This window comes from Callithrix jacchus, chromosome 14, assembly GCF_049354715.1.
Source record: "Callithrix jacchus isolate 240 chromosome 14, calJac240_pri, whole genome shotgun sequence".
NCBI lineage: Eukaryota > Metazoa > Chordata > Mammalia > Primates > Cebidae > Callithrix > Callithrix jacchus.
The window spans coordinates 693,217-711,198 of record NC_133515.1 but is presented as its reverse complement, the minus strand read 5'-3'; positions in this window follow the sequence as shown (position 1 = coordinate 711,198).

Sequence of the window (17,982 nt, the reverse complement as noted above, 5' to 3'; positions counted from 1 at the left end):
GGATTTGGTTCTTTGTTTGCGTGGGCCACATTTCAGGTGCTTCACAGCTGCAGATGGCCCAGAAATATGGTCCTTATTGCAAAAAAGTTCTATTGGTTGGTGTTGGTGCAGCCTTAAAGCCACTCTCTCACGCCTCCTCAAAGCCAATCGCTGTTAGGGTTTTTTGGTGATTCCTTTCCAAGATAATCTATGCACACAATCAGCACGTGGAGTTAATATATCCACCTAAAAAAATCAGAGTCTCCCGTGTAGTGCAAATGATCGTGTAACAGTCCATGGAATGAAATGTATTCATGTAGTTTCTTAATGAAGTACTCTTGAGTTTTTCCCAGGTTTTCTGCTATAATTATTCTGTGGTGAACACAATTCTCTCTCCAGAGTAAATTCATAACAGTGGAATTCCCTGGCCACAAAGTTTATATGTTTTTCTCATTTCTTTTCTCTTTTCTTCCTTTCTTTTTTCTTTTCTTTTCTCTTCTTTCCTTTCCCTCCTCTCTCTATTCCTCTCTTTTTCTCTTCGTACCTCTTTCCCTCCCTTTCCCCCATGTCTTTTCCCCCTCTCTTCCCCTCCTTTTCTCTCTCCCCCACTTTTCTCTTTCTTTTACAAGGTCTTCTATGCAATGGCATGATCCTAAATCACTGCAGCCTTGAACCCCTGGGCCCAAGTGATCCTCTTGCCTCAGCCTCCCACGTAGCTGGGACTAAGACCTGTGCCTCCATGCCTTTCTATTATTTATTTTCTTTTTTGTGAAGATGGGTCTTACTATGTTGTCCAGGCTCATTTTTATCTTAGTAGGTGCTTTTCAAGGGATTGTACCCAAGGGTACCTGGATGGAACTTAGAAAGTCACTTGAAGCCCTTGTCATTGTGTTGAAGTTTCGTGTCTGTCTCCTTTATCCTGGGGAGAAGATTTAAAACTTCTACCCCCTTTTCATGCAGATTGGTGACTTCAAAAGGTAAACAAATGTTGGGAGGCTGAGGCAGGAGGATCACATGAAGTCAGGAATTTGGGATTAGGCTGACCAAAAAGGAGAAACCCTGTCTCTACCAAAAATACAAAACGTAACTGGGCATGGTGCACGACTGTAGGCCAAGCTTCTCAGGAGGCTGAGGCAGGTTAATTGCTTGAATCTGGAAAGTGGAGGTTGCAGTGAGTCGAGATCGTGCCACTGCACTCCAGCCAGGTACAAATAGCAGCTTTAGACTTGATCCCACCAGGCATGACCACTGGGCACGTTCAGCAGTGGATCACCCAATTCTGCCTCAGTTTCCAGTGTCTTCTCAGAGGCCTGGAGTGGAGAGTCTGAAGCCAGGCTGGATGTCTTGCTGCATAAATACTCTCTCCACTTCCACCTGTGCCATCAGCCTGGGTGAAGACTCATGTCAGGGGAGAGCCGTCTTCTTGCTAAAGCCCCACCTGTCTGATGGCTGAGACTTCTGCCTCATTTCCAGAACCCCCAGGGGCCCTTGAATGTCTTGTTATTTGCTAAATGTGCAAGCACAGATTGCCTGTACCTTCCCTTGGACCTTCCTTCCACTCCCTATAGAGCTGTCTGAAGTCTGGAAATGTTTATTTGCATTTGGAGAAATTCTACTTCCATCTGCCCCAGACTCATCAAAATTACAGTAACAGCTGGCACTCTAACTTTCTGGGGCATGTTCCAGCAGGCAGGAGGTCCCTTCTTCAAGTCCTCTTTGTAACCCCATATAAGATAAGGAAACTGAGGCAGATGAGTTCTTGAATACAAAGTGCCAGAGCTTGGGTTCAACCTCGAATTTCTGGGCCCAGGGGTTCGAGGCTTGAATTCAACCTTAAAGTTTGTGGGATTTAAGGTTGGTCTGGGAAGTGTTCTGTTTGGCACCCTGTCCCCGTGTGGGTCAAGGTTGGGTCCTGGTTTGCCTGCAGAGCCCCAGTTTATGCCTGCTGACCTGACGCATTTGTGACTAGTGTTCTCTTTAATCTGCAAAATGTAGTGGTTTGGGAGAGAAATTCTGTGCTCTTGTTCACGTGCACCCTGAGGAAGCTCTGACACCACCACGCAGTCTCTGATACACACTGGAGAAAGCCAGCACTAGGATATGCCTGTCAGCAGGAAAATCTGTGAGCATCTACATCCACATGTAGACATATTTGTACACATACATTCATATACACACATCCGTATATATACACATCTTTATACATCCACACACATGTCTGTATACCCACACATTCATACACATATCTACATATAGACACTACCATGTACACATCACTGTACATACACATTCATATCCACACATTCATACACACATATTTGTGTATTTTGGTATTTCTGTATACATACACATCTACACACATTCATGTACAGATACATCTGTACACAGATGCACACACATTCATACACACATCTGCACACATGTCGGTGGGGATCAGGGAAACACAGCGTTAAGTAGTGAGGGTCTGGTAATAGTATTGTTTTGACATACTTTTGGTGAACTGACTAGCTAGTGGCTATGAGAGGGATGGGTGGGGTTTGTTCACCGTCTGGTGGGGCCATCAAAGATGATATTTGTAGTTGCTCATGGCTTTTCTAGAGGATCTCCCATGTGGGGCCTTGGAGTGTAGTGACCTGTCCCCATGGCCCCCCTGCCAGTGTCTGCACCAATGACCAACAAAGTTCTGGCTTCACTGGCCTCAGGACTTTGGGTTGTACTGTAAGAAATGCTAGTGTGCCATGGTTGGACGTGTCTGGTCACCACGTGGAGATCCGTTGCCAGTGGCAGGATGGGAGCCGAGAGAGCCAGGAGGATGTTGCAGTGAGATAGTTGGAATGACCAGGGCTGGAGCTGGTGTGCAGCAGAGGTGAGAGATGGGGTTGGTTCTAGTCACATAGCGACGGTCAACTGAGTTTTTGATAGATCCAATGAGGGGGGTTGTCAAGGAGAAAAGAGGAGTCCTTTGTATATATGTCTGAGTTTGTAACACAGGTTTCTAATTTTGAGAAATCTGCAGTTAAAAAATTGACGAAGGACAAGGCACAGTGGCTCACACCTGTAATTCCAGCACTTTGGGGGCCAAGGCGGGAAAATCACTTGGGCTCAGGAGTTTGAGACCAGACTGGCCAACATGGCAAAACCCTGTCTTTACTAAAAATAGAAAAATTAGCTGGGCACTGTGGTGTGTGCCTGTCATTTCAGCTACTTGGGAGGCTGAGGCAGGAGAATCACCTGAACCCGGGAGACAAAGGTTGCATTGAACCAGGATCCCACCACTGCACTCCAGCCTGGGTAACAGAATGAGACTCCATCTTAAGAAAAATAAAAAACTGGGAAGGATTGGCATACAAAGCCATTAGCTTGGCTGTCTCCTGCCATCTCTCTGGTCCCAGCTTGTATGATCATGGCTGGTCTTGCTGGCCAAGCCTGCCATTCCAGGTGACACCAAGGCCTTTTCAGGGCTATAGTGACCTGCAGCCACCCATTGTTGGCAAGGCCAAGCAGTTCCAGGTGCAGTTGGAGATGAAACTGGTGATGGGGCCAGCCCTGTCATTTTTACAGGGAACCTCATGCAGCAGGTGCGCAGCAAGCTGGCCTCTCTGCATCGCTGAGCCATCTGCTGAATGACCAAGCCCACCTGACAGGTAGGCGATGAGACCCCTTGTGCCCTGTCTCCTACATGGCCAGGCTAGGGTGCGGGCCAAATGCCTCCTGATGGTTCTCATCACTCCTGCCTCTTAATATCAACATCCCATCTAAGGACAGATGCAGGCTCAGTGTGAGCCCCCAGAACCTCCCCCAACCTCCAACCTCCCCCACAAACCTTAAAATAGCAGCTTTAGGACAGTTTTTATTCTCACTCATGATAAGAAACACATGTAACATTTTGACCTAAAATACATGGGGCATTTAAAACACACACACAGGCTGAGCAGATGTTGGCACTGTGCCAGAGCCAAGGTGGTGGCTCCTGGGTGTGCCACTTATGTGTTCTGAAAGATTCCAAGGTAAGGACAGGAGCTGGGGCTGGGGGAACTTGGAGCGGTGGCTGTTGACCACCTCATGTGGGTGTTTGGAAGTCATAACAGCTGGCCCATTTCCACCTGTGAGTTCTGGATGACCTTCAGTGTTGCCGAAGAAGAAGCTTCAGAAGGTGAAATTTACCCAGCGACCCATGATGTGTGGTTAATTCTTTTGTCATCTGTCCTATTTGATTTTGTTTCATTGTACATTTTTTTTTTTTTTTGGAGACAGAGTCTCACAGTGTTGTTGGGACTCAATGCAATGGTGCAATCTTGACTCACCGCAGCCTCTGCCTCCTGGGTTCAAGCGATTCTCCTGCCTCTGCCTCCTGAGTAACTGGGGTTACAGATGCCTGCCGCCATACATGGTTAACTTTTCTTTTTCGCATTTCTAGTAGAGACGCTGTTTCACTATGTTGGCCAGGCTGATCTCGAACTGCTGACCTTAGGAAGTCTGCCTGCCTTGGCCTCCCAATGTGCTGGGATTACAGGCATGAGCCACTGCGCCTGGCCTAATTCTACTTTATCCTTGGACCAAGCATGGTATCCCATGCCTATAATCCCAGCATTTTGGGAAGACAAGGCAGGAGGATTGCCTGAGCCCAGAGTTCAAGACCAGCCTGGGAAACATAGTGAGACTCCTGTTTCTACAAAAAATATGTGTATATGTATGTATGTATGTATGTATGTATGTGTGTGTGTGTGTGTGTGTACATACACACATATATATATATATACACACACACACACACACAAATTAGCCAATGTGGTGGCACATGTCTGTAGTTTTAGATACTTGGGAGGCTGAGGTGGAAGATCAATTGAGCCTGGGAGGTCAAGGCTGCAGTGAGCCATGATTAGACCTGTCTGTGGGCTGTTGTGCAGGGCACAGGTGTTGACTCTTCAAGGAGCCCCCAACCCCAAGGCCCCTGGAGTATTCCTGAGTTCCCTCTTTGCCTGGGGCTGGGAATTTTGGTCCCTGGGGCTAATGCTTTCACCTGCCTGCTCTCTGTCCCTGCAGCACTGCTGGAAAGGAAGGAGGATGAATGCTGGGTGGCCACCCTGCGTGCCAAACTCTTCGTGCCAGGGCTGGTGGGGCTGTGTGCCCTTGGCTTGCTGCAGCAGTGGGGCCAGCTGTGGACCAACTCCCTGAGGATCCAGTACAGCCTCCTGGGTAAAGCACTGTGTGCCTGGCTGTGGGGCAGGTTGAGGTGGCAGGGCCTGCCCTGGTTCCTGTGGCTGTGGCTCTGTGAGCTAAGATACGCTGTCACCACAGGATTTTTCATTAGCCATTCTGTGGGCTCTGAGTAGGACTTAGTACCTGCTCATTAAAAAAAAATGTCTGTTGAGGGGAATTCATCCATCTCTTAAGACCTCCCTATGAACAGGTTCTAATGGAGTGACAGGTGAAGCAGACCACAGGGTGGGGGAAACATGACTGAGGCCAGGCTGGGCTGGGCCCTCCTCCTCTTGGAGCCCTGTTAAAGGGGCTGCCTGGCAGAGGAGGGCAGGGGTCCCTTGATTGATCCTCACAGCCCAGGCAAAACAACCAACACACCAGTGCAGCACTGGCCAGAGGCTGCAGACAGAGAACGGCTTAGACGGTGCCTACAGGCTGGAGCTGGGCCACAAGCTCCACTGCACACAGATCTTGGCCTTCAGCTACAAAGTGGGTTCCCAGGCGAGGTGGGATGTCCAGAGAGTGCACCAGAGTCTGGCAAGTGGTGATCTGAATACCCCAAGCTCAACCCCAAAGAGATGAACTTGCTCCCAATAGCAGAGCCATTTAGGAATAAATCCAGGGCTTGCACTTCAGCCTCAGTCTTATTTCTATTCATCCAGGAGGCAGAGGTTGCAATGAGCCAAGAATGTGCCACTGTACTCCAGCCTGGGCAGCAGAGTGAGATCTTATCTCTAAAATAAATAAGTTAAAGAAAAAAAAAAGGCCAGTTGCAGTGGCTCATGCTTGTAATTCCAGCACTTTCAGAGGCTGAGGCAGGTGGATCACGAGGTCAGGAGTTAAAGACCAGCCTGGCCAACATGGTGAAAGCCTATCTCTATTAAAATACAAAAATTAGCCAGGCGTAGTGGCGGCTACTTGTAATCCCTTCTTCTCTGGAGGCTGAGGCAGGAGAATCGCTTGAACTGGAGGTGAGCTATAGGAAGCACTGGGATGAGAGCAGCAACAAGAGGCATCTCCGTGTCAGCCAGATATTCGAGAATGACTCAGGGCCCACCCTGAGCAATCACTTCATGGAGGTAAGCCGGGCCACTGCGGCAGAGCCGTGCCCTGTGAGTCCAGCATAGACGGTGGGAGCTAGGGAATCCCTCACGGCCCTCTGGCCCTGGCTGCAAGGATTCAGGCAGCTGAAACTCAGCCTTGGTGACTTTCACTTTTGGATCTCCAGCCCCACGTCCCCAGGGGTGAGAAATGTTTGTCACAGTGCCAAGGACTGGAAGGGGGGCTTGGGAAACACAGATTTCCAACCGTAAAAATGCATTTTGGAAACAGAAGTTCGCTTTCAGGTTTTCCCAGAGCGGGGGTCCTTTTGCTGAGTTAGGAATCACGGTGTGCTCAGCAGATGAACAGGTGTGGTTCTTCTACAGCACGCATTTAATCTTGTACATTTTTTTTTTCCTTTTCATATCCAGTCCTGCAAATGGTGTTTTATTTATTTATTTATTTATTTTGAGATGGAGCATCGCTGTGTCACCAGGCTGGAGCGCAGTGGCACAATCTTGGCTCACTGCAACCTCTGCCTTCCATATTTGAGCAATTCTCCTGCCTTAGCCTCCCAAGTAGCTGGGACTACAGGCATGCACCACAATGTCTGGCTCATTTTTGTATTTTCAGTAGAGACGGGGTTTCATCATTTTGGCAAGGATGGTCTTGATCTCTTGACCTCGTGATCCACTGGCCTCAGCCTCCCAAAATGCTGGGGTTATAAGTGTGAGCCACCGCGCCTGGCCCAACCTTCTTTTTATTTATTTATTTTAATTATAATTTTAGTTTTTTTATTGTATTTTATGTTTGGGGGTACATGTGAAGAACATGCAAAATTGTTGCATAGGTATACACTTGGAAGTGTGATGTGCTGCCTTCCTCCCCATCACCGATATCTGGCATTTGTCCCCATGCTATCTCTCCCCAACTCCCCACCCACCCGGCCCTCCCCTATTTCCCCCCTACAGACCCCAGTGGGTGATGTTCCCCTCCCTGTGTCCATGTATTCTCGTTGTTCAACACCCACCTGTGAGTGAGAACATGTGGTGTTTGATTTTCTGTTCTTGTGTCAGTTTGCTGTGAATGATGGTTTCTAGGTTCATTTATGTCCCTACAAAGGACATAAACTCATCGTTTTTTATGGCTGCATAGTATTCCATGGTGTATATGTGCCACATTTTCCCTGTACAGTCTATCATCGATGGGCATATGTGTTGGTTCCAGGTCTTTGCTATTGTAAACAGTGCTGCAGTGTACATTCGTGTGCATGTGTCCTTATAGTAAAATGATTTATAATCCTTTGGATATATACCCAGTAATGGGATTGCTGGGTCAAATGGATTTTCTATTTCTAGGTCCTTGAGAAATCACCACATTGTCTTCCACAATGGTTGAACTAATTGACACTCCCAGCAACAGTGTAAAAGTGTTCCTATTTCTCCACATTCTCTCCAGCATCTGTTGTCTCCAGGTTTTTTAATGATCACCATTCTAACTGGCATGAGACAGTATCTCAATGTAGCTTTGATTTGCATTTCTCTAATGACCAGAGATGATGAGCATTTTTTTATATGTTTGTTGGCCTCATGTGTGTCTTCTTTTGTAAAGTGTCTGTTCATATCCTTTGCACACTTTTGAATGGGCTTGTTCGTATTTTTCTTGTAAATCTGTTTTAGTGCTTTGTAGTGTCTGGATATCAGCCCTCTGTCAGATGGGTAGATTGCAAAAATTTTTTCCCATTCTGTTGGTTGCCAATTCACTCTAATGACTGTTTCTTTTGCTGTGCAGAAGCTGTGGAGTTTGATTAGGTCCCATTTGTCTATTTTGGCTTTTGTTGTCAATGCTTTTGGTGTTTTGTTCATGAAGTCCTTGCCTACAAGTATGTCCTGAATGGTTTTGTCTAGGTTTTCTTCAAGGGTTTTTATAATGTTAGGTCTTATGTTTAAGTCTTTAATCCATCTGGAGTTAATTTTAGTGTAAGGTGTCAGGAAGGGATCCAGTTTCTGCTTTCTGCACATGGCTAGCCAGTTTTCTTAACACCATTTACTAAACCAAGACTCCTTTTCCCATTGCTTGTTTTGTCAGGTTTGTCAAAGATTGGATGGTTGTAGATAATGTTGTGTTGCCTCCAAGGCTTCTGTTCTGCTCCATTGATCTATATCTCTGTTTTGGTACCAGTACCATGCTGTTTTGATTGCTGTAGCCTTGTAATATAGTTTGAACTCTGGTAGTGTGATGCCTCCTGCTTTGTTCTTTTTGCTTTGAATTGACTTGGCTATGCGAGCTCTCTTTTTGTTCCATATGAACACCTTTTAATTTATTTATATAAGGTGTTTTTTTCCAGTTCTGTGAAGAAGGTTATTGGTAGCTTGATAGGGATAGCATTAAATCTGTAAATTACTTTGGGCAGTATGGCCATTTTCATGATATTGATTCTTTCTAACCATAAACATGGAATGTTTCTCCATCTGTTTGTGGCCTCTCTTATTTTGTTGAGCAGTGGCTTGTAGTTCTCCTTGAAGAGGTCCTTTACGTTCCTTGTTAGTTGTATTCCTAGGTATTTTATTTTCTTTGTAGCAATTGTGAATGGCAGTTCGTTCTTGATTTGGCTCTTGTTAAGTCTGTTACTGGTGTATAGGAATGCTTGTGATTTTTGTACATTGATTTTATATCCTGAGACTTTGCTGAAGTTGTTTATCAGTTTCAGGAGATTTTGGACTGAGATGATGGGGTCTTTTAGATATACAATTATTTCATCTGCAAATAGAGACAATTTGACTTCGTTTTTTTCTATTTGACTACACTTTATTTTTTTTTTTTTCTTGCCTGGTTGCTCTGGGTAGAACTTCCAGTACTATGTTGAATACGAGTGGTGAGAGAGGGCATCCTTGTCTAGTGCCAGATTTCAAAGGGAATGCTTCCAATTTTTGCCCATTCCGTATCATATTAGCTGTTGGTTTGTCATAAATAGGGTTTATTGTTTTGAGATATGTTTAGTCAATACCTAGTTTATTGAGGGCTTTTTTAGCATAGTCATTGAATTTTGTCAAAGGCCTTCTCTGCATCAATTGAGATAATTATGTGGTTTTTGTCTTTTGTTCTCTTTATGTGGTAAATTACATTTATGGACTTGTGTATGTTGAACCAGCCTTGCATCCCCGGGATGAATCCTACTTGATCATGGTGGATAAGCTTTTTGATGCGCTCTTGCAATCAGCTTGCCAGTATTGTATTGAAGATTTTTGCATCTATGTTCATCATAAATATTGGCCTGAAGTTTTCTTTTCTTGCTGAGTCTCTGCAGTGTTTTGGTATCAGGATGACTTTGGTCTCATAAAATGATTTGGGAAGGATTCCCTCTTTTTGAATTATCTGGAATAGTTTCAGAAGGAATGGTACCAGCTCCTCTTTGTATGTCTGGTAGAATTCGGCTGTGAACCCATCTGGACCTGGGCTTTTTTTGGGTGGTAGGGTCTTAATTGCTGCCTCAACTTCAGACCTTGTTGTTGGTCTTTTCAGGGTTTTGACTTCTTCCTGGTTTAGGCCTGGGAGGATGCAGGAGTCCAGGAATTTATTCATTCTTTCCAGGTTTACTAGTTTATGTGCATAGAGTTGTTTGTAGTAATTTCTGATGATGGCTTGAATTTCTGTGGTGATATCCCCTTTATCATTGTATATTGCATCGATTTTATTATTCACTTTTTTTCTTTTTTATTAACCTGGCCAGTGGTCTGTCTATTTTGTTGATATTTTCTAAACACCAGCTCCTGGATTTATTAATTTTTTTTGAAGGGTTTTTTGTGTCTCTATCTCCTTCGGCTCTGCTCTGATCTTAGTTATTTCTTGTCTTCAGCTAGGTTTTGAGTTTTTTTGATCTTGCTCCCCTAGCTCTTTCAATTATGATGATAGGGTGTCAATTTTGGATCTCTACTTGCTTCTCGTGTGGGCATTTATTGCTATATATTTTTCTCTAGAGACTGCTTTAAATTTGTCCTAGTGATTCTGGTATATTTTGATTTCGTTCTTGTTAGTTTCAAAGAACATCTTTATTTCTGCATTCATTTCATTGTTTATCCAGTCAATATTTAAGAGCCAGTTGTTCAGTTTCTGTGAAGCTGTATGGTTCTTAGTTTCTGAATTCTGAATTCTAATTTGATTGCACTGTGGTCTGAGAGACTGTCTGTTATGATTTCTGTTGTTTTGCATTTGCTGAGGAGTGATTTACTTCCAGTTATGTGATCAATTTTAGAGTAGGTGTGATGTGGTGCTGAGAAGAATGTCTATTCTGTGGATTTGGGGTGCAGAGTTCTGTAAATGTCTATTAGGTTGGCTTGTTCCAGGTCTGAGTTCAAGTCCTGGATATGCTTGTTAATTTTTTGTCTTGTTGATCTGTCTAATATTGACAATGGGATGTTAAACTCTCCCACTATTATTGTGTGGGAGTCTAAGTCTCTTTGTAAGTCATTAAGAACTTACCTTATGTATCTGGGTGTTCCTGTATTGGGTGCATATATATTTAGGATTGTTAGCTCTTCTTGTTGCATTGATCCTTTTACCATTACATATTGTCCTTCTTTGTCTTTTTTGATCTTTGTTGGTTTAAAGTCTATCTTATCAGAGATGAGAATTGCAACTCTTGCTTTTTTTTTTTTTTTTTGCTCTCCATTTGCTTGGTATATCTTCCTCCATCCCTTTATTTTGAGGTTTTTGTATCCTTGCATGTGAGATGGGTTTTGGCTTTTTATTTAATTTGTTAGTCTGTGTCTTTTGATTGGGGCATTTAGCCCATTTACATTTAGGGTTAATATTGTTATGTGTGAATTTGATCCTGCCATTTTGATGCTAGCCAGCTGTTTGCCCACTAGTTAATGCAGTTTCTTCACTGTGTTGATGCTCTTTAGCATTTGGTATGTTTTTGGAGTGGCTGGTACTGGTTATTTCTTTCTATGTTTAGTGCCTCTTTCAGGAGTTCTTGTAAAGCAGGTCTGGTGGTGATGAAATCTCTGAGTACTTGCTTGTTCGCAAATGATTTATTTTTCCTTGACTTATGAAGCTTAGTTTGGCTGGATATGAAATTTGGGGTCGAAAATTCTTTTGTTTAAGGATGTTGAATATTGGCCCCCACTCTCTTTTGGCCTGTAGGGGTTCTGCTGAGAGATCTGCCGTGAGTCTGATGGGCTTCCCTTTGTGGTAACCTGACCTTTCTCTCTGGCTGCCCTTAGCATTTTCTCCTTAATTTCAACCCTGGTGAATCTGACGATTATGGGCCTTGGGGTTGGTCTTCTTGCTGAATATCATTGAGGGGTTCTCTATATTTCCTGGACCTGAATATTAGCCTGGCTTGCTAGGTTGGGGAAGTTTTCCTGGATGATATCCTGAAGAGTATTTTCCAGCTTGGATTAATTCTTTCCATCACATTCAGGTACACCTATCAAACGTAGATTTGGTCTTTTCACATAGTCCCATATTTCTTGGAGACTTTGTTCATTCTTTTTACCCTTTTTTCTCTATTCTAGCCTTCTCGCTTTACTTCATAGAGTTTATCTTCGACCTCTGATAACCTTTCTTCTGCTTAGTCAATTCGGCTGTTGAAACTTGTGTATGATTCACAAAGTTCTCATGTTGTGTTTTCTAGCTCCATCAATTCACTTATATTTCTTTCTAAGTTATTTATTTTCATTAGCATTTCATCAAATCTTTTTTCAACGTTCTTAGTTTCTTTGCATTGGGTCACAACATGTTCTTTTAGCTCACAGAAGTTTCTTATTACCCACCTTCTGAAGCCTGATTCTGTCAATTCATCACACTCATTCTCCATCCAGTCTCGTTCCCTTGCTGGTGAGAAGTTTTGATCGCTTGTAGGAGGAGAGGTGTTTGCTTTTGGGTGTTTTTATCCTTTTTGCACTGGTTTCTTCCCATCTTTGTGGATATACCTACCTATTGTCTTTGTAGTCACTGACTTTCAGATTGGGTCTCTGATTGGACATTCAGTATGTTGGTGTTGAAGTTATTTCTTTCTGTTTCTTAGTTTTCCTTCTACCAGTCCGGCCCATCTGCTGTAGGGATGCTGAGGTCCACTCCAGACCCTGCTTGCCTGGGGATCAACTGCAGCAGCTGCAGAACAGTAAGGGTTGCTGCCAGTTTCTTCTGCTATCTTTGTTCCTGAAGAATACCTGCCTGATGTCAATCTGAGCTATGCTTTATGAGGTTACTCTTTGGATATAAAGGGGTCAGGGAGCTGCTTGAGGAGACAGTGTGTCCTTCATAGAAGCTCAAGTGCTGAGCTGTGAGCTTCATTGTTCATTCAGAGCTGCTGGGCAGGTACATTTAAGTCTGTTGCAGCAGAACTCATAACCCACCCCCCCCCCACTTTTTTTCCCCCAGGTGCTCTGTCCGAGGTGTTAGGGCTTTATTTATGAGTTTCTCTTGTGCTGCTGTGTTTTTTCAGGGCTGCCCAGCCCAGTGAGGAGGCAGCCTAGTCACTGTCTGCCTGCAGAGGTTTGCTAAGCTGTTGTGGGCTCCACCCAGCTGCCATGTGAAATTCCCTGCAGTCCTGTTTATACAGGTATAGTTAGAACTGCCTCAGCAATGGCGGTTCACCTCTATAATTGTGGACTCTCTCTGTAATGGCGGGCTTCCTCAGAAATGGCAGACCACCTCTGTAGTGGTGGAGTGTGTTGGTAATGGCAGACACCTCTCCTGCACAGAGCTGGACTGTCCCAGGTTCAGCTGTGCTTGCTGTGAGACTCTCAATCCAGAACCTTTCAGGTTGCTGTTTTTTGGGGGATTGGGACCAGCCTAGACTGATCACCTGGCTCTCTGCCTCAGAGCCTTTTTTTTTCTTTTTAGTTGAACATTCGACTGTCTCCCAGGTGTTCCAGTAGACTGTTGAAAAGGCACTGGGATCCGTGTGATTTCCTGTGCGGTGACCCACTGCGCTGGCTGAAAGAGCTGCGCTGAGATTCATGGCACTTTTTTGCCCAGGAATCTCCAGGCCTGGCTCCCTGTTTCAGTCCCCCTTTTAATCAGATGAATGGGTGAATCTGTCTCCCTGGAGCTCCAATCATCAGCTTAAATGGTGCCTGGACCTGTGTATTTTGTACGGAGAACCACTGCACTGGGGCACTGGCCAAAACAGCTGTGCTGGTGACCCATGGGGCTCCTCCGCCTGGGAATCTCCTGGTCTGTGGGCAATAATAATCCATCTGGAAATGTGGCATCAACTCACACTTCACACTTTTGCTGGGAGCTGAAATCCTGAGCTACTCCTAATCAGCCATCTTGGATTCGTCTGTGTTTCTTATTCTAATCAGATGTGGAACGGTTTCAGTGCAGCATATACGTTCATATTAGCGATGAACTTGGGTGGAGATGGTGACACAGCTTGTTCTCTCCTCCTAGGTTCTCAGTGAATTCAAGATCTTGAGCTGCCAAGGGCCTGGCCACTCCCACCCTGAGCCCTGCCTTGGCTGAACTGGTCATTGCTGCATGTCCCCGGCTTCTGGCCTGCCTATCCTCTGCAGTGCACAGGTATGTATATGTGCACATATGTAAGTGTACCTCACACATGCAATGCTCACCTCACACCCACCACACACATACACACCATACAGAACACACATACAGCCACCTCACACACCATACACTACATTATACACTATTTCCACCTCACACACCCCATACACTGAATTTGTATGGATACTCCACATGTACCACACACAAACTGTAACCACCTCACACACAGCACACATATATCATACCTATCTGACACACCAGGAACATATCACATCCACCTCACACCACATACACACCATGCACACCACACACAACACACATACAGACACCTCACACACTATATAACACTTATAAACCATGCCCAACTCACACACCCCACACACTTAACCTATATACACCACACATGTCATTCCCACCTCACACACAAACCACATGCTCATATCATACCCACCTCACATACCCCATACATGCCACACACAACACACATGCCCACCTTACATACCACATATATACCATGCTCACCTCACACACACCACACTTAACCCATAGACACCACACACAGAACACATATCATACCCACCTCATACACCACACATGTATCATACCCATTTCATATGCATACTGCATACATGCCACACACCACAAACATACCCACCTCACACATCACATATATACCATGCCTACCTCACACATACCACATGCTTAACCCATAGACACCACACACAGCATGCATAACATGTCCACCTCACACACACCATACACATATCATACCCACCTCACACACTGCACACACTTGACTCATATGCACCACACACATATTATACCCCCTCATACCACACCTATACCATGCCCACCTCACACACACCACACACTTAACCATATTACAACACACACCACACACGTCATATCCACACCACACATATTACATCCAGCTCACACTCACATCCCATACACAGCACATGCATATCATACCTACCTCCTACACACCATACACATAACACAACCACCTCACACCACACACCACACACCACATATACACCATGCCCACCTCACACACCCCACACATTTAATGCATATATATCACACACAGATTATTCCCACCTTACACACATCATTCCCACCTCACACACATATCAATACATGCCACACACAACACAAATACCCACCTCACACACACCACACACGTACCCATATACACTATACATACCACACCCATGTTCTACTCAACTCATACACAGTACACACATGGCGTACCCACCTCTCACACACTGGACTTAACACATATACACTACATACACACCACACACCTATCATATCTCACGCACCCCACACACCCTATAAACACCACACAGACACCACACACATATATTCATTTTACAAATCACACACACCATATATATGCCCTGCCCACCTTACACACCACACACTTAACCCATATACAACACACACTTAACCCATATACAACACATACATCATACTCACCTCACACACACCACACACGTATCATACTCACCTCACACAGGCCATACATGTATCATACTCACCTCCCACACATACCCCCTACACACTACATGCATATTATAACCACCGTGCACACACCTCATATAGACCATGCCCACCTTATACACACCATGCACTTAACTCATATACACCAGTCACCACACACATTATGCCCACTTCACATACATCACACACTTCATACCACATATACACCACACCCACCTCACACACCACACACATTGAACCCATATACACCACCCTCACCACACACATACCCCACACACACCACTTGCATATAACCCTCACACACACAACATATATACCATGCCCACCTCACACACACCACACACTTAACCTATATACACCACACACAGACACCACACACATTAAACTCACATCACAGACACCACACACACCTCCTATACACCACACACATATCATGTCCACTTCACAAACAATGCACACACTACATATCATGCACTCTTCACATGTACCACACACTGCACACATACACCACACACACCTTATATATGCACAACACACACACCACACTCAACACATAATACCATGCATACACCGTATACATTTCACACACACCACACACATTTCATACACAGCAAACAAACATTTCATAAGTACCATGTACACAGCACACCACACTCCACATACATATTACATCACCTGTACCACACACCACATTCCACACATCATACACAACATATCTACCCACCTCACACACCACACACTACGTATATATCATGCCCACTTCACATACCCCACACACTTAACCCATATACAGCACACACACACCACATACAAACCATGCCCACCTCACACACACCACACCCATACCCCATACACACCATACACAGCACACATATATCCACCTCACACACCATACCCTAAATTATACACCATGCCCAACTCTCACACCCCACACACTTAACCCATATGCGGCACACACACCACCCACATACCATGCCCACCTCACACACATCAGGAGAAGAAAACCTCTGCGCAGGCCCTGAGGCCCCAGAAGGAGTGTTACAATCGGTGCCCTTTTAGCTTCGCCACTCATGGACAGTGTAAGTGTTAACAGCTCAGTGGAAGGTCAGTGTGACAGCCTTTGACACCAGCCTGGAAGAGAAATGGCTGTTGGAATATGAGAAGGGTGGATATGAAAGATGTTCCTGTTGACTGTGTTAAGTTTCAGATGCTGGCTAGACTTCGAAGTAGAAATGTGAAGAACATTGAAGATGTGAATCTGGGGTTCAGGGTATAGGGCAGGACTCAAGATTTTCCGTGGAGATTGCACATTTTATCTTGAAAGCATTCCGTTGTGTTTTTCAGGGTAGTAATTTCATTTGATAGAACAAAGAGCCTGTGGTATTTTGAGTAGAATGATGAGAAAAATTTTAATCAAACTTATATTTAAAGCATTGTGAATAAAAATAAGAGTAAAATATAGGCGATTTTCAGTCAGCATCAGTGACCTGTCTGTATCTGACCTGAGTCCCAGCTGATATAGCCAGTAGACAGTAGAAAATTCAGAATTGGATTTGCATGTTTTAAAGCTCTTGAGAAGAATTAGACATTTTAATTTCTCCCCCCACCCCTATAGGTATCCTTGTGGATATATTTTTTAGCCTTACTTTTTTTTTTTTCTTAGCAGGATACCAGTCAGAACTGGGAGGCCTCTGAACAAGCCGTATACTGTGTAGCCTCCGCTTCTGCTTTCTCAAGGCAGAATGCTGGCCCTCAGTGCCTCTTTCTGCTTCCCCTTGTTCAGACCACTGCGGATTGCCCCTGTCCTGTCTGACTCCCCCTGTTTTGATGAGCGATATAGGGAGGCTGAGGGATTGATATTATTTGGCTCCATATTTTAAAAAGATAATTGGTAATTACATAAAGTTACATCTAGTTTGAGCAGTACCACTTACAACTTTAAGTTGCTGTACAGAAATTGATCTTTTATTATTTAGAAAACAGACTTTAAAGTTAATAATACTGAGAAAATTCATCGTTCTTTCCTTTTGCCTTTTCTGTCCTTGAGTTATTTATTTTTAGAGCTTTTGTACTTGCTCATCTTCCCTCCCTTTCCTGGGGAGTTGATTTTAAAAAGTAGATTTTCAGGAGCTTATCCTTTTAGAGGATGATAAAAACCACTTGTACTTCACTTTAAAGAAAACATTTTTTAAGTTCCCTGTGTGCCCTTTTCAGATCACATCCAAGAGAGGAGAGAATTCTGCAATATTGTGTTAACCGTTTCCTTTCTTCAAGTGTTATCCACGAGTGTATATATGTATGTGGTAATAAGCATGAAATTTGCCATCTTAACCATCTTTAAGTGGGTAGTTCAGTAGTGATGAGTGTATTCACAACACTGAGCACTAGATCTCCAGTTTTTCATTTTACAGAACTGAAACTGTATATTAATTAATCGACTCTATTTCCTCCAGGGCCAGCCGCTGGCCTTTTGTTTCTATGAATTTCACTATTCTAGATACTTCATATAAGTGGAAACTTACAGCGTTTGTCTTTTTGTGAGTGGCATATCTGAATTAACACATCTTCAGGGTTCATCCGTGTTGTCACATATATGTTATATGACTCATAGAAGCCAAAATTTCTTTTCTTTGAAAAAGCTGAATAATGTTTCATTTCTAAATTTCTTAATTTTATGTGACTGAATTTATACCATTCATATTTGCAGTGTTTTTATACCTAGTTTAGGAAATTCTT